The sequence below is a fragment of the Prionailurus bengalensis genome, chromosome A1, assembly GCF_016509475.1.
Source record: "Prionailurus bengalensis isolate Pbe53 chromosome A1, Fcat_Pben_1.1_paternal_pri, whole genome shotgun sequence".
In the NCBI taxonomy this organism is placed as follows: domain Eukaryota; kingdom Metazoa; phylum Chordata; class Mammalia; order Carnivora; family Felidae; genus Prionailurus; species Prionailurus bengalensis.
In genome coordinates, this window is record NC_057343.1 from 162241860 (window position 1) to 162265910 (window position 24051).

Genomic DNA, 24051 nt, shown 5'->3' on the forward strand with positions numbered 1-24051 from the left:
ATATAGGTCTTTGATATAGAGGGGTTATATTGGGTGGTACTCATGGGAACTAGGACCATGGAAGTTTTAGAAGTATTGTTGACAGCCTATTAATTATCAAAAGTTTATAGCAGGACAGACATAGAGGAGCTGGCACCTTCTGAGAAAAATCCATAAACCTTCCTCCCCCAGTAAGTATTAAGGCATGGCAAATGGTTTCTACAAATGTTCTTTTTTTACATGTGTTATAAATAGTATGTTTTCACTTACAAAGTATTTTTTAAGCATAGTATAAATGGCTTTTGCACTGGGACTTGGTTTTATATTCTGTTCATTTATTTTCTCTCCTTTTCTAGGGGTTGTAAATTCTCTGCTTTTTTCGATTAAGTGCATTTTCTCTTTTTAAAAAAAACAAATCCCAAATCAATATTCACATGAGTAAAAGCTGATTTATTAGAATAATGGATTTAAAACCAAAACAAATGAAATGCTGCTGCTGTAAAAGGGTTTTCCCTTAACAGTCAAAATAAGAAAATTGAATTAATATTTAAGCTTTCATTTCTACAGCTGGTTTGAATATTAATTGCTTGAGTAAATTTACAAATTTACTCTTTACAAACCTAACCCCATTGCTGAAAATCACATTGCCAACCACTATGTACTTTATCTTGTTAGGGGGAAAAAAAGGAAAGACTTTCCATGTAGAGTCAAAGAAAATGCATCAAGTAATTTTTAATTGGAATTCACCAGCCATGATGACTGTAAATGAGGGTTAAATGGAGAACAGGTAGTGTTCAATAGGAAGCCATTATACAACCATACTGTTACGACCATCTTCTGTCTAAATGGGGCTTTCAATATTTATTTTTGGAGTTGTAGCACACAGTTCTGAAAATGAAAGGAACTATAAGAGTACAGTATAGACACCAAAGAGTACAGAAAAGACACCAAAATTACTGAAATCTAACCCATGTGTCTAATAGCATAATCCCTGACATAGGCATCATTGCTCAGAAAAAAAAAATGTGTATATATATATATATATATATAGTCGAGCCTTTCTCTATTTTTTTAAATTTTTTAAATTTATTTTTGAAGGAGAGAGAGAGACAGAGCATGAGCGGGGGAGGAGCAGAGAGAGAGGGAGACACAGAACTCAAACCAGGCTCCAGGCTCTATGCTGTCAGCACAGAGCCCGATGTGGGGCTCAAACTCACGAACCACGACAACATGACCCGAGCCGAAGTCGGATGCTTAACCGACTGAGCCACCCAGGTGCCCCTGTTGAGCCTTTCTTTAAACAAGAACAATTAAATGCTGAATTTGTTATCCAGAGGACTCTGAGAGTTAATAAATGTTACTCTTTCATATATCTTGCTTCCATCAGCTGAGCAGGATTGTAAACTTATGATAAAAACATTTTAATAACCAAAGCACAAGAATTATATGAGTCTGGAATAATGAAGACAGGTAGCAGAACTTTAGGTAAGGTGAAGCAATGCTCTTCCTTTATGTTCCTTTGGGTTGCACTGATTGAAGATTAAAATGGTAGAAGTTTTTATTTGGCACACTTAAAAGATTGGCAAAAATTATCATAGCTGTATAACACAAGCAAATTGTAACAGCCACAGACACGCCCTAGAGCTACTTTACTCCTTAAACACCAGTCTTGTAGACTGCCAATCGATAACCTATGACCTAGATATTCACTGAGTGTTGTTTTGTTTAATCTGCTGAATATTTTTTTAACCTGATAATCTATAATTAATGAAACATCACTTAAAAATTCCAATTTTTAAAATTTTCTTGACAAACTGGAAAGTCTATACCCAAACCTCCATGTGTAATAAAATTAGGTTTTGTCTAACCAAAATAAAGGTTTTGTCTTTTAGACAGGGCACTTGGTCTTTTGGTTACCATACTCTACATCTGTTTCTATCAGTTCCCACCACTAAGGCCAACTGTTGATAGGCATGAATCATCTTTCTTGTGCTAATACTTTTTTTAAAAATATATATAACAGAAGAATATAGATTCTATATGAGTTTTCAAGGGCTGCTGTAACAAAGTACAACAAATTGGGTGGCTTAACAGAGAAATTCATTGCGTCACAATTCTGAAAGCTAGAAGTCCAAATCAAGGTATTGGAAGGGCCACCTTCCTTGAACAGCTATGGAGGAATCTTTCCTTGGCTCTTCTAGCTTCTGGTGGCAATTTTTGGCATTCCTCCATTTGCAGCTGCATTAGGCCAGCCTTTATTATTATATGATGTTCTCCCTATGTGACTCTATCCTTACATGGCCATTATCTTATAAGGACATTAGTCACATCCAATTAGCAGCTCACCCTACTCCATTATGATTCTATCTTAACTAAGTACATCTGCAATTAACTTACTACAAAATAAGGTCATATTCTAAGTCACTTCAGGTTAGGCCTTCAACATATCTTTTTTTTTTTTTTTTGCGGTGGGGGGGGGGATCACACAATTCAAGAGAACACCTTCTCACCTCCCAAAATTCATGTCTTTTCCACATGCAAAATATACTCACCCAATCCCAACATCCCCCAAAGTCTTAGCCCAAACCAACACCAGCTCTAAAATTTTATCCAAATCTCATCTAAATCAGGTATGGATGAGATGCACTGCATGCTCCATCCTGGGACAAAATCCCATCCCATTCGTGGACATGTGAAACCAGGAAACAAATTATCTCCATATGGTAGACATTTCCTTTTCCAAAGGAGAAACTGGAAGGAAGAAAAAGAGATCACTGGTACAAAGCAAGTTGACAACAGAGCAGGGTAAATTCTATTAGGTTTTAAGCCTGAAGAGTAATTATCTGGGACTGGATTCTCTCTTCTTTGAGGCTGCAGGGGTGGCCCTGCCCCTTGACCTGGGCAGCAGCTTATCTTCTGGAACCTAGCAGGACCTGCGAACCCAGATCTCTTCTGTCTTGGGTTTTATTCTTCCTGCATTTCATCCCATCTCTGTTTCTTGCAGTCCAGGCTGGCAATTCTCAAAATTTTGTCAGTCTCTTGTGCAATTTATGAGAACCTAAGCCATCTGACTAGAGGGACTTCCACAAGTCTCTCCTAGATAACCACATCTCTACTCCTGGCTTCTCCTGAGATGGTTGATTGGCTTCACAATCACATGTCTCATCTCTTTAGGACACTGCTGCCCAGCCAAACTCTGCACTGTTTCCAGAGCACACTATCTGGATAGGCTGAGAATTTCCCAAATTATCAGGGTCTGGTTTATTTTTGCTCAGCAGTTCCTTCAATTTCTCCTTTCCTTCTTGCATTTTACTATTTTGAGGCAAGAGCAATCCAGGCTGTGTCTTCAAGTTTTTCCTTGGGAATTCTCTCAGCTAAATATCCAAGTTTACTGCTTACAGGTTTTCTGCCACTTTATAAAACAAGAATCACTTTTCCTCCAGTTTCCAAGAATACCTTCTTCATTTCTATCTGATCCTTCAGCAGAATCACCTTTAACATCTATATTTCTACCAACAGTCTCTTCAAGGCAATCTAGTTTTTTTTCCTATCATGTACCTAAAAATTATTCTTGCTTCTACTTATGGCCTATTTCCAACCCATTTCTACATTTTTATGTATTTCTTAGAACAGCAATCCACTTGTTGTTACCAAAATCTCTATTAGTTTGCTGTTGTTGTTTTTTTTTTTGATTATTTGTTTGTTTTTAGGTATGCTGTAATAAAGTACCACAAACTGGATGGCTTAAACAATAGAAACTTATTGTCACGCAGTCTGGAGCCCCGAAGTCCAAAATCAAGATATTTGATTAGGGATTCACTCTACTCTACTCCAAGATGACCTGTACCTTAACTAATTATATCTTCCATGAACCTATTTCCAAATAGAGGTATTCTAAGGTATGACGTACTGCTAGGACATTCTTTTGGGTGGGGGGAACAATTCAACTGGTAACCGTTTTTATATCCATACCTTTAACAAAGGTGAAAAATTTTAAAAAGAATAGACTGAGAGGGCTGTTCAATTTTTCTAGAACCCTAACCACTTCTCACATACACATTTCTTGCTGGTACCCTTCAGAATTTGGTACAGTGGCTTATAATTACTATATGACAGAATATAGATTGAGATGGATATAATTCTCTACGCTTATATATAAACATATTCATTTATATTCCAATAGTAATTTATACAACTAAATAATAAGGCAAATGTTATATTCAATATGCAATACAAGTTTGCAAAGATGCTCCAAAGAATGTAATCCTTAGCTCAAAATCAGTTATGAGTTTGGGAACAATTTATGATCTTCAGATAGAACAAGACTTTCCTCAACTAATAAAAACTGAGTGTAAGAATATGTGCTAATAAAGAAAATAAATCAATATACACCCATACATTAAAATGCCTTTTAAGATTCTGAGTGCTATTTATTAAAAACTAAAGTTTCTTTTCACAATTAATATAAAATGTCTAAATTACCAAAGCACAAATATGCAGATGACTATTTAAGAGACATGGAGATATTTTGTACATGAAACAAAGCATGATATGAATGGTACTTGCCTTTAAATTTAATATATATTAAAATTTGAGGATAATTATTTGCCACCATGGTATCAGGGACAGTGAAAACAAATTCTGTTCTATCAACACTTTAACGTGTGGAAATGTAATCTTCTTTAAATATAATGAGTTTTCTAAGAATCATTTAATTTTCTCCCCAGTCTTCTTTCTCTAGCTGTGATTATTATTACTATATTATAAACGTTGAGTTAGTTTTCCTCCTGATCAAACCGTAAGATGGTCAATAAATGTCCAGAATGATGTTACCTTTGGGACCCTTGTTTTTATACCTAGAACTGTCCCAGAATGTAAATAAAATGGGCTATAGGGAAATATTTAAGTTGGGAGATGACTGAAATTTAAAGACGGATATTGTTTCTGAATATGATGCCTTTCTTTCCAAGTTTTTCCTAAATAGCACACTGCTTTCACTGCTTTGACCACCACAAACTGCTTTTTTTTTTTTTTATTTACCAGAATGAACTTCTAGAAAGTCCTCATTTATTTGTACTAGAATAGGGTTCAGTTTTTCACAAGTCACAAAGGGATCAATATATGCAATATTATAGGATTCAATGTCAGCATTAAACCACCATATAGACCCAAGTAATAAATAATTTCACATACCTTGTGGGTTTTTTTTCACCATATTCCCAGGCAGTCCCTATTACAGACTCTTTCTTTAAAATGTTTATTTATTTAATTTGAAAGAGAGGAAGGGAGAGCACACATGTGTGCACATGTGGGGGAAGTGGCAGAGAGAGGGTGGGAGAGAAAGAATCCCAATCAGGCTCAGTGCTGTCAGTACAGAGCCCAATGTGGCTGGATCCCGCCAACCATTGAGATCATGACCTGACTTGGAATCAAGTCCAACACTTAACCAACTGAGCCACGCAACTGCCCCTACAGACTCTTACTCTTTCATCCTAGATTTGGAGTCCAGACTTCACAGCTTCATCTTACACACTAGCCTCAGGTTGCACTGCACTACATGGCTCTCAAGTACTTAACAGCCTCCTGCAATCCTGCCACGATCCACTTATTCCTTAAGATCCTGAGGATCTTATATCTCAGACCCACTTTCATTGATCCTAAAACCATGTCTGCTCTCTGAACAACTTCATCAGATTAAAGCTAACATCATGTCTTACTGAAATGTCAGAAGCCTTCCTCATTTCTTTTTGTATAAACTGCCTGTTTTTTAACAAAACATATTTATGAAGTGTTACCTGACATCCTAAGACAGACTGCTTTAGAGGAAAAATTGAAGGCATAACCAGGTTTTGAAGCAGAATATTTGATGTGTCCTCTATAAGAAAAATAATACATAATTACAGCTGTTAAATTAAATCTAAAACTGGCTATATAAGTCACAACAAATAGCAAACTGTAAAAAATCACAAATACAGCTACATCTCAAAATCCAGAAAAATATATTTTTACCCAATAGCTGTCTTGCCATCTTTATAATACTTCTTTATTACATATTATTATTTCCGATTGTTTTCTCAAATGAAAATAATCTTGTAAGATCATTGTCAACACAGGAATAAAAATATAATCCAGTCTTTCTTCTAGCATGGTTGATGAAAATTTTTATTAATTATTTAGAAAAGTTTATTTTGGCTTCAAACCTGCTATTGGAAATGTTATATAAATTCTAGGATTGTTTCCAAATTTGCCTAATGCTCTCTTTTTTTCTTTAGGTTTACTTATTTATTTTGAGAGAGAGAGAGAGCAAGTCGGGGAGGGGCAGAGAGAAGGAAAGACGGAATCCCAGGCAGGCTCCACACCATCAGCACAGAGTCCATTCCAGGGCTTGAACTCATGGATTCTGAGATCATGACCTGAACCGAGGTCAAGAGTTGGGCGCTTATCTGACTATGCCATTTGGGCACCCCAATTGCTTAAATCTCTTTTGAGCTTCTTTCATGTATAAACGTTAAAAGTTCAGAATTTTTTTTGTACATTTTTATACAATGCCTAGGGTTAGAATCAGTTTGTTGATTAAAGCCTTGTTTTAATTTTTTGGGGTTTGTTTTACCATTATAATTTTTAACATTTTGTGTTATTAAATAGAAATTAATAAGAATCTGTAAAGATGTAACTGGGCAAGTCATTTTAGGCTGAAGCAAGAACATGAGTAAAGGCACAGTCAAGCAGAGACAAAGAGTGAGGTAGACTACAGTGTATGGGTGGGACATTAAGTGAGCAAAAGGAGTAGAAAACAGATAAGGAGAGCCAGATAAGGAGAGGGGCTCACAGTGCTAAATTCTGGAAGTGACTAGGATCAACCAGAATGCTCTAAAATAAAACCTGATACCAGATGATATCATGTATTTCTAAGATCATTAGCATTTATATCAGATAAATTAGGATTTAATTTTAGTGCTATTCATGTTAGCTTGTGAAAACTCATTAGCAATAACTAAAATAACCACAGAAGTGCCTTCAATCTCTCTCTCTCTCTCCCTTTCTCTGTCTCTCTTTCTCTCACATACGCATACACACACACTCCAAACCTAATTTGTATCCCCTATTTAACTTTAAATGGATTTCCAAAGTGACTATAGTTACTGAAAAGTCATCTGTCAAAACAGAAATTGCACCAAGCAAAGTTAAACAGGAATGGAAGACTTTATTCATGGCTATAGCAATAAATTAGAGAGATCAAAACACAATCTGAACTCAAAGCCATTGAAACAAAAGGTGGAGGAACTTTTAATAGCTGGGATGCGAAGGACCATATGTCATCTGTGCTTGGTAACTGGACTTACTCAAAGATAAAGTAAATTTTCTCATATCTTCATGACAGGAGGTAGTTTTACAATTTAGAGCAAGATGCCCAGCAAAATTAGGCTCCCACCTACAAAATTAGGCTCCAATCCTACATAGGTTAGGAGATAGGTGCACTGTCTTGATGATCTCATTCTATAGAGAGATGAATCCCATGTCCTTGAGAAAAACATTCTTGGGTTGCAAAACTGGCAAGAACCTTTTAAAGAGATTTATTTCTAAAAAAAAGGCAGAGAAAAAATTTACAATTACAAATGTTATAAAGCAAAGATTTAGCAACAGGGATTTCGGTGCCTAAAGTCAGAAAGAAAACTTTCTAATGTTTAGTAAATCTTAAGGGAACTTAAAGACCATCTTGGTGACACCCAACATAAGGAGAATAGGGAGAGATGAGCCTGAGCAGAATGATAGTGGAATGAACCATAGTTAAAATATTTTTACAGAAGCACTGCCATGAGAACACATTGCTAGGGCCATCTCAGTGCATTTGAAGGAAACTAAATGAAGGACACCGAAGTTCAAGTTTCTTTCACATCCCAATATATCTACCACTGGGAGAGGACATGAGGCACCATCATGCTTTACAATACTCCAACAGCAATTTCTGAAAATCTGGCTCCCCCAGGGGTTCTTAACTCTTCTCTTCCATATTTGCAGCCACCATGCTGGTCCAGAACTTCATGATATTTCATACACTACAGGATCAAAACCAGCAGTGCTTCTGCTGCCCTCATATGATCCCCTCACCACAACCACAGTTGTCTTTCAAAGATTTAAACAAATTCTATCACTTCCCTGTTTAGAAGTACAAAGTTATTCCCATTTCACTTCTAAGTAAATCCAAACTCTAGCCCATAGCCTGTAATTACCTAAATGACCTGTCTCCTTCATTTAATATATTCTAGGAATTCTGACCTGCTTTCACACCTTGAGCATGTTAAATATTGTCTTGTCTGGGCATTTCCACAGGCTGATTCCCCTGTAAAAACAGGATTGTCTTCATTATCTAATCATTATCAACATGGTGTAGAGAAAAATTTAAACTTACTTTGGTTATTAGTGAGGTTAAATAAGTGAGGTTGCATTTTTGACCTATAGTTTTTGTTTATTATTTCTATGGGGAACAATAATTTCAAAAGGCTTTTGTGTAAGTTTATATAATGCTTTTTACACATATGACAAATATATTTCCCAGTTTTTATTTTGTTTTTATTCATTACTTAAAATATATTCCCCATATTTTAAAAGCTTTATATTGTTAACTCCATCAGATTTTCTTGTATAGTTTCTAGTACATTCTTTCTTAACCATCATTGCATTAATTATGCATTGCATAATTGCAACAGAAGCAGTGAGAGTTTATGTTCTTTTGTAGTTGTCCTATTTTTCTTAGAAAAATAACAAGCAAAGTCATTAGCTGAAAGTAAGGATGGAAAGAAATTGTTGGTATTCTGAGGGAAAAGAATAAGGTAAGAAACACCAGGCGGTGGAAACAACAGTTTTGCTGGGCTATACAAATGGACAATTTGACACTTAAGCATTTATTTGACAAATATTTATTGTACTCCTTCTATATTCTAAGTGCTCCTCCAGGCTTTTGTGATACAACAGTAAATAAAAGAGATTTCTGGTCTTATGGAACTTAGGTTAGTGGTCATGAATTTTAAATGAGACAACTGTGATTTTCTCCAGCCATCTTCAGTTGGGCAGGTTTCATTCACAAAGTAGAAAGAACAGGAAATTAACTAGAGTTGGGGTTTTGCAGGTACTGACATGAAATGAAAGAAATGAAAGAAAATTGAAGTTATACAGGAAAAAAATTATTTTAATCATTAACCATGGAGTTTTAGCTGGTAAGCAATGAAGCAAAGACATCAGATTTGTGAAGGACAATAAACATTGGCCGTATTAATGAAAGGTCGATCTTGATGGAAGTCAAAAGATTGTTTAAATCAGAGCATTAGAGGAACTAGGCTGGAATAAAGACGTTATTTGAAGAACAGGATTCTTTAATGTGAACTTACTATAGTAGTAATAATTGACTGTGATAATGTGAATTACAGTGATTCTTTTGTAAACTGAAACAAAATTAAAGCAGATCACAAAACTCTAGGGTGAGTCCTGAGCTTTTGTATTTTTAGGTGTTCCCAGATTATTCAAGTTTACAACCAGAGTAGAAAAACCTACCCTATGGGAATGAATGGTTGAAGTAGCATGGAAGTTGAAAACATTTGAGGAACTGGGAGAGCAGAGAAAGAATCAGCTACATCTGTAGCAGGACTTTAAAAGCACTAAGATTCACAACAGGGCTAGTGTTGAAGATAATGATGGTGATCTAGCTGGAGAGAAGGGTAAGTAATCCCCAAGTGGATACTAAGTTTATAGTTGATGGCATGCGATTCAAAGCTGAAGTGGTTTAGTTCTGTTTTTGAGAGAGGAGGGATGGAGAATGGCTTTGAGGCATCAATGAGCAATTAAAAGGTCTCTCACTCAGAGATTGAGGGATATGGGGAAACAAAAAGCAGTCACAAAACCATTTGACATGAGGAGGCTGCATAATGTCAAGGCACCTGAATGGCTCAGTCAGTAGAGTGTCTGACTTTGGCTCAGGTCATGATGTCAGAGTTCGTGAGTTCAAGCCCCGCACCTTGCTTAGATGCTATCAGCTCAGAGCCTGCTTCAGATCCACTGTGCTCCTCTCTCTCTGCCCTTACCCTGCTCACCTGCACTCTCTCTCAAAAACGAATAAACATTAAAAAAAAGACAATGTCTATTTTTAGGAAAGGGCCAGAAGTCTTAGGAGTTTTAGTTATCCTTAAAAGTTCACGACTTCTGGAAGGCACAGGGGTGTGTTCTAGAAGTTAGACATTATGGGAGTTGGAGTCTGAAAACAAGTTCCTCAGAGCTACATGAAGATGGGAGATAGAATAGGAGTCTGAACTTCTTAGGTTAACAGATATGTACAGAGATAAAGGGCATAACTGTTCCTGGTGTCAGCTACTTAATAAGTAAATTGCTTTGTTTTGTTTTTAAATAATGCATCCTCACCCAAAATATCTGATTGTTACATGGAAGCTTAAAAAGCAAATTATATTAAATTTAAAAATAGGTACTGTAAACAAATTACAAAAACATTTAGATAGCCAGTGCCCTAAAATTATACTTTTAAACTTTTTCCCTGAACCAAAACTTCTTGGGCAAGGAATCCAATGGTCTCTGTACTTGGCTCCAGCCCTGACAGACACTTCAGACTCCTCATTGTCAACAAGAATATTGTTATCCTTTCTTCTCTGTGAGGAATTCAGCCTCTGTTCTCAGTGTTAAACAGTAATTATAACATGTTAAGCTGTACAATACACTATCCAGCATAGCCATAAGGGACATTAGCTTTAGATCTAAAGCTTAAAGACCTGGGTTTAGATCCTACTTCTGTTACTCCCTAGTGTGTGACCATGGACAAAGAGAAGTATCTCAGATCTTCAGTTTCTTTGTTTAAAAAAGTGGGTTGTTACGGTATTTACCAAATGTGGGGGGTTACAAGAATGTGAGAAGTCATGTAAAAGCACAATATATGGTATGTATTATGTATTCACTAAAACTGCTACTTTTCTCATCTATCTCTGCCCACAACACTCTTGTAATGTGGATGGTGTTGCCATCACTTCACAGATGAGGAGACTGAGGAACACAGCCAATGGCAGGACCATGCTGAATCACACATATCGACTTCCTCACGACGCAGCTTACTTCTTTTCAGTTGGCATGGTGGCAGATCACCCTCTCTCTCAAGATTGACTCACAAGTACAGAGAGGACAGGGCTCATTATCCTAGAACTTCTTCAAAAAGAACTCCTCTAAAGGGAAACTAGAGTTAGCCCAGGGAAAGAAGCCTTTGTCTCACACTGTGTCAGGACTTGCCAACAGTCTAATAACCCCACTGCTCCTGGTTGCTTAGAAAACCCAAGGGCACAGGATCACATATTCAAATTAATTCCTAGGATACTAGATAGACAGATAGATATAGATATAGAATTAGGTACATATATATACATAATTAGATACTATTATATAGTTTCTGGAAGGGGAATCGATCAGCTAAATTCTAAATGCTAATGACTATACCGATATGATTACTAATAAAAATAATATAGACTGCATATTAAACTCAAAGGCTCAGAGATTAAGCAATGTGAAGAGTTACAAAGCAGGAGGCTGTTATGTTGCATTTATGGAGAGTTGTTTCAGCAGCAGCTGGTTTTTAGAAATCTATCTGAGAGGACAGACTAAGAACATGTAACAATTTTCTTTGATGATAAATCTAGTTATATCTCCATATCTTTAATAAAATTCTTTTTAAGTAAAATGGATTAAGATTGCCTGTGTTACATCTCCCTTCTAAGCAACATTCAAATTCATTCTTTTTCTTGGATATGAAAATGTAGACCCTGTGTACGTTTAATTTTAAAACGAGTTCCACAAGAATAAAACTAAAAAAAAAAAAGTCTTTGCTGATATATTTGTCAGCTTCCCTAAAAGAGAAATATCCTTTCTTCATATACGATCTAGATGTTGTAATAAGAAAGTAAATATGATATGCTGACTGTGTGCTTGTTACTATGATGTCAGGCAATTCTGGGCTAAAATACTGATATTATCACTTATTTAAACTCTCTAAGATTCTGTTCCTGCATTTTAAAAATGATAATAATATAATTAACTCATAAGGCTGTTGCAGTGATTAAATGAGATAATGGAATCAGCATCTAGTGATCATTCTATATTATTTGCTAGTGGTGGGAGTAATAACATGGAGGAAATATTTTTATTATAAAATAGTCATTACACTTTATGACTGTAGGTAGAGAAAGACTAAGATTTCCCCAAAACCTCAGCACAAAAGAATTCCATATCCACCTTCTCTGAAGTCTGAAACTTTTGTGGCTCACCTCCACTCATCTCTGGGGCTGGATTTGCAATGTAAGTCTCATTTTCTTAGTTGTAGTGCCGTCACTTTGGTCTTTATTTATTCTACATCCATCACTCTTAATAAAGAAGAAATTTAACAAAAACCAACCAACCAAACAAAAAAGACAGGTTAGAAAATGGTAGCTGCATTTGACTGTAAAGAAAGCAGACAAAGAAAGGCATATCCAGAACATTTCTAGCTTACCAAAACAAAGTAAGATAGAAGACAGGGCCTACATCAAGGACACATTCAGTGTTTACAAATTAGTCAATGGGAGGGAGTGATTACACTGTCCAGGGCATGGGACTAGTCATTGTATGTTACTCATTTTTCTCCCAGAGGAAGGTTCTGGTGTTTCTTTGTAACAAATAATGGAGGGGCACCTGGCTGGCACAGTTAAGTGTCCGACTCTTGATTTCAACTCAGGTCACAATCTCACAGTTCATGGGATCGAGCCCTGATTAGGCTCTGCACTGACAGTGCAAGACCTGCTTGGGATTCTCTGCATCCCTCTATCTCTGCCCCACCCCCCCCCTCTCTCTCTGTCTCCCGCTGTCTCTCAAAATACATAAAGAAACTTAAAAAACAAATAATGGGGATAATAAGATTCAGACAGGTGAAGGCTATGGAGGACACAGGATACACAATGGCAGAGAAATCATCCTAACCAGTCTTTCCTGACTACACAGATCAAATTCTTTATTCTATTTCAGGCTGCAATTTCTCTGAACATGATAACTTATAGTTTTCTTTAGATGGAATAACTTGGAAATGGGTGATGGGCATTGAGAAGGGCACTTGTTGGGATGAGCACTGGGTACTATATGTAAGCAATGAATCACAGGAATCTACCCCCAAAACTGTATATATACACTGTATGTGAGCTAACTTGACAATAAATTACATATATATATATATATATATATATATATATATGTGTGTGTGTGTGTATGTGAGCTAACTTGACAATAAATTTTATATATATATATATGTGTGTGTGTGTGTGTGTGTGTGTGTGTGTATGTGAGCTAACTTGACAATAAATTTTATATATATATATATATGTGTGTATATATATGTATATGTGTATATATATGTGTGTGTGTATATATATATATATATATGGCTCAGGACAGTTGGATAGGGACTCCTGGAGCTTGGGAGCCTTACACTGTTTAGACTTTGATTGAGCAACTGCATTTTTTCCCAGCTCACCATGGAATGGATCATGAAGACTGACAACTGCAAAAACAAACAGCAAGCAAAAAAGGGGGGGGGGACGGCTGCTCATTTGATAAGTCATATGCTACAACAGGGTCATTTTAAGATTTAAAGCTTGAATGTAAAATAACTATATTTCTCACTGGCTTTATGCAGAGTTATAGGGAATAGTATTCAGTGTGAGTAGGGTGATAGGAACAAAAACCAATTTCAGAGGATGGGGTGGGGAAAGAAAACAAAAATATCTTACAGAAAGTCCAGATTCCAAAGGGGAAAGTGATCTGTGCATGTTTTCTTTTTTTTTTTATATTTTTGCATATATTTACCATTTTACTGTGTGTATATATAGATGACCATTTAGTAAATTGATATTTGTAATAGTGGATTTGTTAATACATTTTACATAACATTACTGTTTAAATTGTAAACAGATTTTTCTTAGGATTAGTTTCAAAAATAATCTGAATTGTCATCTTAACATCCATATATAGGGAAGTGATTAGTTCTGTTATTCAATTTGTTTTCCTCAGCATTGAAATGACTTACTCTAGAACGCTTGTGACCTGCTGCAAAAAATTTTCCTCTAAAGAAAAGGCTTATGGTGGCAAATGACGTTTTATTTTGTAAAAAAAAAAAAAAAAAGAAAAAGAAAAAAATGTACTATGTACTTTTGTGTATATACTGAAAAGCTCTGGTCATCTCTAAGAATTAACTTGCAACTGTTTTCTATAGTGCTGTCATCTTGGGCAATGGGCAATTACGTGACTTTGATTTTATTTCCTTTGCAGTCTTGTTTTGTTTTGTTTTTTTTCCTAATGATACTATAAGTGGGATATCTATATATATCTATATCTATATCTATATTTATATCTATATCATCTATATATAAAGTTGGAAAGCTTTCAGAGCAGAGGAGAATATGCAGCATATTTCCCATTGCGATGCATAAAGTGTACATTATACCTTATGAAAAATGGGAAACTACATTTAAGTCATAATTACTAGTATCTCTTATGATGGGAAATACCAAGCTTATTATTTCCCTTAAGTATAAATCTGTGTATTTACTTTAAATTAAGTAAATGTGCCATTTTTGTAAGTCAAAAGTTATCAAATACTGGCAATTGTATACAGTTCAATCAAAAATAGGTTTTACCCTTGTTAATTCAACAGACATTTTATTTAGTTCCTGTGTTTATTTGGGAGGGTGACAGATATTTTAAAATATTTTCAAAATAAGTTATATATTCATTACTTGTCAATACTTGTCATGTAATATGATTGAAAATGTGATTATATTCCTTTAGTAAATAGAAAATGGGGTGTAATATTTCATAGTTAAAATTTAATTAAAACTTTACCTTTTTATACTAAAGGATTTTGTCTTTATATGTGTGTGTGTGTGTGTGTGTGTGCCCCTGCATATGTCAGCTGAGGATTTAAGGGAAATTAGCAGAAGTGATAATATTTTTATTATTAATTTTTTAACATTTATTTATTTTTGAGAGACAGAGAGAGGCAGAGCATAAGCAGGGGAGAGGCAGAATCCAAAGCAGGCTCCAGGCTCTGAGCTGTCAGCACAGAGCCGGATACAGGGCTTGAACCCACGAATGGCGAGATCATGATCTGAGCCAAAGTTGGACACTTAACCGACTGAGCCACCCAGAGACCCCACAGAAGTGAAATAATATTTAGAAAAGAGAACCAGGAATGTTCAACAAAGACTTGTTAGTACTTACAGAAATTGATATGAGAAGTGTTTGGGAATGCTTATTGATAAAAACTGTCATTTTAACTCCATTAAGAGAGTCTCTTTTCCCCAAGCTGCTTTAATGTATTAAAATACATTCTATATTAGATGAAAAAATGGAGAAAGTTATCAGTAATATTCTAAAAAATAAAAACATATAACGTGATTATAGATGAGATTTTTTAAAATTTATGATGTCAATGAAAAATGGTTACATTTACAAGTTTATCAAGCAAAATGTCCTAAGCTCAAAATATTCCTTCATGTGATTCTGCTATAAAGAAAGGAGATGAAACACATAAGTGCTCTACAGTATAATTAAATTATTTTTGTTAGTAGTCATAGTATCAATATTACTGTTATATTCTAGGCATGTGGGGCACAAAGGGTAATGATACCAATGTTTATTTTTAATTAAAAGACAGTGTAGAGAATTCTGCCCCAATTTATTGTGTCTCTTACATTTGTGAAAATCTCAAGATGGGAACATGCTCTGTGGCACTTTATCCCTTGAATTGATCATGTCGTCTGGCAGCAGAAAATGTTTAATTATCCTCAAACTTGATCTCCCGTTTCTGCTAGATAGAACATTATGTTCAGAGCTGGGGAAGAAATTAGACATGTAAACAATCTATTTGCATTAGCTCTTCTTAATCTAATGTGTAATTTAACTCTCTTACAGCTTCTCTCTTAAAATACTATTGACTTTCTTAAGGGTCTAGCCTTGATAGAGCCTGAGTTAGCTTCCTGTACGGTCTTGACTTAGCTATTGATTTTCAAATGTAGCAAGGCACAAATTAGGTGAATCCATTCACAGCTTCAGGATATTCAAATGTTTTATTTCACACACAGTAATATTTAGATATGTAACCTAAATATTTAAAGAGGTTAGATATTAAAAAATACCAAATTTTTAAAAATAGTATTTGTAAAATCTGGGGGCACAATTCAGCTTTAGGATCAATCAGAATCATTTTACTTCACTCATTACTTACACTAAGTGGACACAAGTAATTCTTAAAAATTAAAATATATTTCTTAGATTTATATTCACAAAATGCTGAAACTAATTTATTCATCTGGCAGCTTTCCATTCTGGATCTCTATACAAGCAGACTTTGAGGTTTCTTGGGAGCCTCCCCTCAGGTATCTAAGGAGCCTCACTGACAGTAAATTACAAAAGCACATTTCACAAGGGCCATTAATAAAAATGCACAGTGACATGTCAAATTTGATCCAGCAACTTAATGATGCTATAAGTGGGATATAAAATAAGGGAGAACATTCATACACTTCAGGACAGAGTAAGACAGGCCCTGGTATTTATATAAAGTGTTCATTATGAGAATTGCTTGAATATTCTTTTAAAAATGGAAATTAATATGATGAAGTTAATATGAGATTGCCATTTATCTTTAACTGATAGTCACAATACCCAATCAATAAAGATGGTTTTAAATAGGGCTCATATAACTATAGACATAGGAACCAAATTTAAACCATAATTTGGTTAATAACAAAGGACTTCAGGATTAATTCAACTAGAGCATGTTATACTCCAGAAGTAGAATATAAATAATGTACAAATCTCTACTTCGCAGATGCAGAGAATATTTCTTAAATTTGATATGGATGAATAAAAGTATAATTAGCTAAATGAAGAATTCAATGCACTAAAAGGCAAACAAAAAAAACATTGTTCAAAGGAAGATAATCCATCCATCTTCCCAATGGTGTGTATTTCAAATCTCTAATATAGAACATGTCATTTGCATGTTGTGTATTCAAAAGTAATGTATTATCTACTCTGCACTCTAAACACTGGGAATAAAGGGTTGTATATATGTATTCCAGGAGCTCATCGGCCCTAATGATGATTGACAGGCAAGCCAAATATTATGATATTTCATGGTAAGTAGCTTAGCTATATTATGCTATCAGACCACAAAGATTGATCACCAAGTTCAGCCCAGGAGTAGAATGATTTTAAAAGTTTATACTTAAATGGAGGCAGGTCAGAAAAATAAGACTAAGTTCAAGAATGGAAAGGAAACATTCTTTTAAATATGCAGCATGCATATTACACTTCTTCAAATTTTATATCTCCTTCTAATAGGCAACTGAGACCAGGAATTTTGTCATTTTCATTTTTATATCTATGATTTTGTAATTTTTTTACACAAGATGTTCAATCAAGAGTTTTAAAAGAGTAAAATGAAATAAGTAAATCCATCTGATCAGTCACTGCCTGTATGCATATGCAAAAACTGAAGATACATACTTAATACATACTGAATGAAAATCAGCAAAGTCAGAAGAGATTAAGGACAAAAAAATAAAGCCAAGAAATAGTATGCTAAATAAAATGGACTTATGAGAAGTGATGTTAACATATGTTAAAACACAGGAGTTTGGAAGTACACTGAAAACTATTTGAGTTGAAATAAGAGGGGAGAAATAAAATCACAATACGGGACTAAGCTGCGGGGACTATATGCTGTATTCCTGCTATTGATAAGAAACCTGTGAGAGCATCACATCAATGATGAGCAATTTGAACAGATATAGAAAGAGATGATGAGTCTCAGATGCAAGATAGACCATTTTAATTAACATATAAAAAAATTAACTGTTAAGCGAAAGTATACAATGGGCTACCTGGCTGAAAAGCAGAAGCACAAGGAATTCATCAGCCTGCAGCATGGGATCAATGTTGTAACAGAAGAAAATGACAGAGAAAATATAGTAATTCCTCAGCTCTCTTTCATTTCAGACTATTCTGTCCAAAGAATACTCATAAATCTGTAATGGAGACAACAAGCAGTATCTGGTGGGGTTTGAGTCCTGAAGAAAAACAGATGGCCTTCAGAAAGAGACACACGAATTTTTTAAATACTTTGACTTGGGCAAATTATATTCCTACAGCATTCATATAGAGATAGGATGCCTGAAGTGATGGCAGTAAACCAAGAGGACAAACGAGAATGAGAAAGCTAAAAAAGAAATACTAGATGAAGACAATCCTGATTAAAATTAAGTATACTCTCCACAGTACAAATTTTGAGATTCCCAATATTCTCAAGGAGAATTCTGTAATGGACCATTTAAACTATTCCTCTCCTTTGAGAGGGTTGCAAATATGAAGGAAAGCCAACTTGGTATTGTCTGGAGATGTGCATAGGAAACTAGTTTACTTTATTTTTTAATTCCTTCCACATTCACTTCCCTGCTTGGCAATGTTTTTTGAAACCTTTCTATGTGCTGGCCAGGAGTAAGGATTAAAATTTTTCAAAAAAAAAAAAAAAGTGATTCATGGGAAATACCACATTTGGGTTCAAGCAATCAACTGTAACCATAAACAGTTTTTCTAGTCTTAGAGGTGGGAGGGGACATAATTAAAAAATATATGCCATTCCTATTGTTCAAAAAGGGCCACTGTTTTATTGAAAAAATTAAAAACCCTCTTTATTTTAGAGGTACTTGAGGTGGCTGTTTGAACTTTAGCCTGAAGAACAGAAAGAAGTCTTCAGAGGGAGCATGACAACTCTTCAAACAGGTGGTGGTGGACTGTCATGTGGAAAAGAGAGTAAACACAAGATCTAGAAACAAATGGCAAAAAGTTTATTTGATTTATTTAGATTGAGAACAGTACATGATCCTCTACTGAGCAATCCATGCAGAAGCTAGAGACTACTTATCGATGACTTGTTGGTGACAGTATAATGGTTAAGTTCAAATGACTCTTCATGTTATTTTTAAACTGAGAATTACAATATTCTTTTAAAGTTTTATAGTCCTTTAATAGTCTCATGCTTAAAAAGTTACTTGGAGCGAACACTGGCAATAAGTAGATTCATTTAAAAGTCTTTTTATAGAAAATTCAGATTTATATAATCTTGAAGAGATATAATCAAGAGACCATATAATTGTCCATGATTTTCAAAATGGTTTATTCTGAGAACAAAGACTGATTGTTCATATTTCCTGAAGGACAATGGGTTGAAACAATATGAAGAGTATGCTGCTAGAACAGACTAATAGACTCTTGTTATTTTTAAGTGCTGGTTAGGCTTCAAAGAGAGGCTATGAAACTTTGATCACAGATCTTCTATGATAGTATAGCATCTATTTTGGAGGTTTTAGAGATTCACCTGATCATCCATGTTTCAGATAGTGTATATGTTATCGTCATGGCTTCTTCTATTCCTCTGGTGGTTCAAAATTCCCTCTTGTGTGTTCTAATAGTTTCAGGCTCCTGCTCCTGTTGGAATAGCTTCTCCATTGGCAAGTAATATTTTGCACAATTTAATTTTATGATGGTGATTAGTGCTTTATTGGTTCTTTTTTGTTAAATAAAGTCCCTAACTTTTATCCTTTTGACATTAGTTTTATTTTATCTTACTTTTTTAACATTTATTCATTTTTGGAAGATAGAGACAGAGTGCAAACAGGGGAGGGCTAGAGACAGAGGGAGACACAGAATCTGAAGCAGGCTCCAGGCTCCAAGCTGTCAGCACAGAGCCTGACACGGGGCTCGAACTCACAGACCGCGAGATCATTACCTGAGCCAAAGTCAGACGCTCAACCGACTGAGCCATCCAGGTGCCCCTTGACATCATTTTTAAATGCTGGATTATTTCAAGAAATTAAATATCTACATATTCTACATATTAATATTTTCTAATACACATCCTATGCTACTTTCAAGTCCTATTATTAAATATTATGAATAGCATTCTCAGGAATATAAGAGAAAATATTTTCTTATTATCAAATGTAAAAATATAACAAAACATTTCTCTCTGATTAACACTATCTTTACTAAATCAGGCTGAAATCAGTTATAACTATGTTTTTTTGAAAATTATAAAATAGATTTTGCAATTTCTCATTATATTGAATGCATCATTTAATAATACATTTTTTTCTGGTTTAGTCTCATGAAATAGAAACATGTTTTATTTTCAGTTCAAGGGTGATATGGCAGCCTTATGATACAGACTTTTATCTTGCTACTCAAGTATCTTTAACTACAAGAACTGCAAACCAAAACCACCTGTTTTGTCCTCCTTAAAATGATTTCTTCACCTCTAAAAATGCCTGCTTACATCTCATTGACAATAATGCATCATAGGCCATGCCTAGGTGTAAGAAAAGTTAAGAGGTCAGGAGGCTTATCCATACATATTGTTGCCCCCACCATAAATGGATGGGTCAGTGTTAATAAGAAAGAAGAAAATGAATATCATAAATGCAAATAATGTCTGGCATAGGATTGAAGGGTTTCAAAATTTCAACGAAAATAAGAATATGTGAGTTAGTATCTTGAAAGATAATCTAGAGGAAAGTGTACCCTTAGCAGAAAGGTATCTCTTATCTACTGCTTGTAGCCACTGGAGTCAATGGATCATTAACTCATACTAAGCTTTTTTAAGGCACAGTAGTTCAAATACTAATGGAACGATTATTATGGATAAAAAATTCTTCAGGAAAATTTCTTGAAGAATGTTCATTGTTTCAGGTACTGTTTGGCTTATAAAGGAAATAAATACATGAAAATAGAATAGTGACACAATACCCTTGTCCCTAACAAGTTCATCTGAAACAGGTTAGAAAAGAACACACACAAATAATGACAGCATGCTGATTTAAGTACAGATGGAAATGTCTATAACATTCTACTGGAATAAAAAAAAATAACAATTGGTTGTCACTGGAAAAGGGAAAGCTCGAATAAATTAAGGAAATGTGGGATCAAAGAACATAAACATTTTTTAAATGATTAAGGTTTTGAAAACCTGGTTGGTAGAAACCATTCATTTTTCTAACAGATGTATGTAGACATGGTTTTATAAAGTTTTTAAAAGAAACTTCAAGAGGGTAATTTCAAAAATAAATTATATACTCAGTGTTCACTGATCCATTAAATTGCATAGTATCTCATGACTTAGTTTGTCATAATTATAATTTGAAGGAATTTCTGAAAAAAAGCATATAATATTACCATAGCTTTAAAAATTACAACCTCATGGAGAAGATTATAACAGAAGCCTAGCAGATGATTCAAGGGTTGTGAACTTGGTTAATAGAATAAATCAACTTTCATACTGAAAAACGTCTAACACCAAATGATATCAAATGGGCATATGAACTCCCCAGCTTATTTTTCACCTTTTAATATGTACCATTGTACACCCTACATCCCAAATTGACATCCCTGAAATAAAATCCCATCATTAATCTGTATAACTATTAATACACAGAAAACAACAGGACAAAATTTTTCAGAGCATACTTCAGTGATTAGAGACTCTGTAACTTCTATTATTGAAAGACTTTTTAGGTATTGCCATCTGCATAGTAAGTTAAAAAGAAATTAGTGAGCTACCATTACCATTCAAAAATATCCTTCATCTGAATATAGACTTTAAGGGAAAAAAAGAAAAGAGAATAAAAGAAAAGAAAAGAGAAGAAAAGAATGGGGAACTACAGGTAAAATAAAAATGAATTAATTTTGAAAGGAATCAAAAATAATAAATTAATGTAACTGCTTAATATATTCACCAATGTATAACCTAGGTAACATAAATGTCAAATGAGGTCCAGATATGACATGATTTTTAATCAAATGTAATGCATTATGTTTTCAAATTATATTCGTGGATGCCAACTACACAAGGAAGTAATAGCTAGAGTGAACAAAAGTAAAGTTACGTTGAGTAAGCTTTACTTTCCCACATCACTTCAAAGACTTGAGAAAAATGAAGCTCACCACCAACATGGATGAACGATATATACAACAAAAACATCTGATGAACATAAGGAAAGGAACTACGATTTCTGAGAAAGGTAAATGTGTTTTCACTTTAATACTAATAAATTACTAATAAATTTATTAAGAGCTTTAATGTGACAATTTTTACAACTACCATGCATATGAAAATAAAAATGGTGCAAATATTTTTCACTGAGGAGAAATCCTATTTTTGTCCACATTCTATATTCCTACTTTCTTAGATATTTTTGAGAGTAAAACAAGATTTAGTAGGAGCTACTCATTTTTGAGCCCCTGTTTGTATCACAAAATGGAAAAGAAACTCAACCAAAAATCCGAAGATAAGTTTTCCAAATTTTATTTACTTAGAATAAATATTATAGTGTAATATATATTATATCCTAACTCAAATATTAAGGTTACTTTTGAAATTCAGTTTTTAGTTAGCTTAAATTATTAGTTGAAAACTAGCAATTAATAGTTATCTTTGTGAAGGTTTCTTTTAATATTAATCCTCATACATTTTATTTTTATTTGAACACTTCAGTTACCTTGAGCATATTTAACAATTCTAATAGTGGCTCTGGAAAATCTAATAAGGCTCCTTCTCTATGCTACTAGTCTTGCTCATGTAACCTCATCTCCATCTTCTTGAGCTTGAAAAGCAGTATTTTCCATTTTATGTACAAGATAAAATGATGGAGAGACACTTTAAAATAAAAAAGTACCTTCTCTTTCATTATTTTTGTACTGTTCCCAAAACAAATGGAACAGATTATCTTGCTTTTCATGAGGGTGTGGGTAGTTTCATAATTTACCTATAATTATGATTGAAAACAGTAATTTTGCATAAATCTTTTATCAGCTGTCTTAATGTCCTTTGAATTTTAGTTGTGCCTATTATAATCATATTTTGAAAATATGACTTTCGGTCATTCAAATGATAATTTTTAAAAATATGTCTTGGGGGACCTGGGTGGCTCAGTTGGTTGAGTGCCTGGCTCTTGATTTCAGGCTCAGCTCATGATCTCACGGTTCTTGGGATCAAGACCCATCCTGAGCTCTGCAACGATGGGGGGGGGGGGTCTGCTTGGGATTTTCTCCCTCTCTCCCTGCCCTTATCCCACTTAAGCTCTTTCTCTCTCTCAAAATAAATAAATAAACTTAAAAAAATAAAAAATGAAAATATGTCTTAAGAAGGCTGAATGTCATCACAGCATTGTGTTGCATCACGTTGGCTAAGAAATAACTCTAGCTCTCCCAATTATAGATACATCCTATTAAGCAAGTAACTTGAGTTTTCTAAGTCCCAGTTTTTTAATCTGTAAAGTGGGGATGAAACTTATCTTGCAAGGTTTTTTTGAAAGAGTCAGATAATAAATGTAAGTTATCATAATGCATGACCTGTTAAATACTAAAATGTCACTCACCTTCTCTTCTGGTAGCCAAAATCTACATAGCTGTGTTGGTTATGCATCATTTTGAATTAGTAATTAGAAATTAAATAAAAGTATATATATTCATTTCAACAAAGCAATATATCATCTTTTGCAAAAAAGGAAAAGCTACCATCTTGATGTGAATATTTTAAATTTTTTATGTTTTTATTTTATTTTTTGAGAGGGACAGAATGTGAGCAGGGGAAGGGCAGAGAGAGGGAGACACAAAACCTGAATCAGGCTCCAGGTTCTGAGCTGTAGGCACAGAGCCTGATGTGGGGCTCAAACTCACAGATTGTGATATCATGACCTGAGCTGAAGTCAGATGCTAAACCGATTGAGCCACCCAGGCACCCCTTGATGTGAATACTCTAAGAGCCAGCAAATCTAAGACTCAGATGATGCCTTGTTGACTGTGAAATTACACCTACTACCCTCCTAGGGTTCATCCTTAACTTTCTTAACTTTAAAGTTACCCCAATTAATACAGCTCTCTAAAAAATTTTTTGTTAAAAAAATAAATCCAATGGAAAATAAAGTAGTAGGAAACTTAGGAATA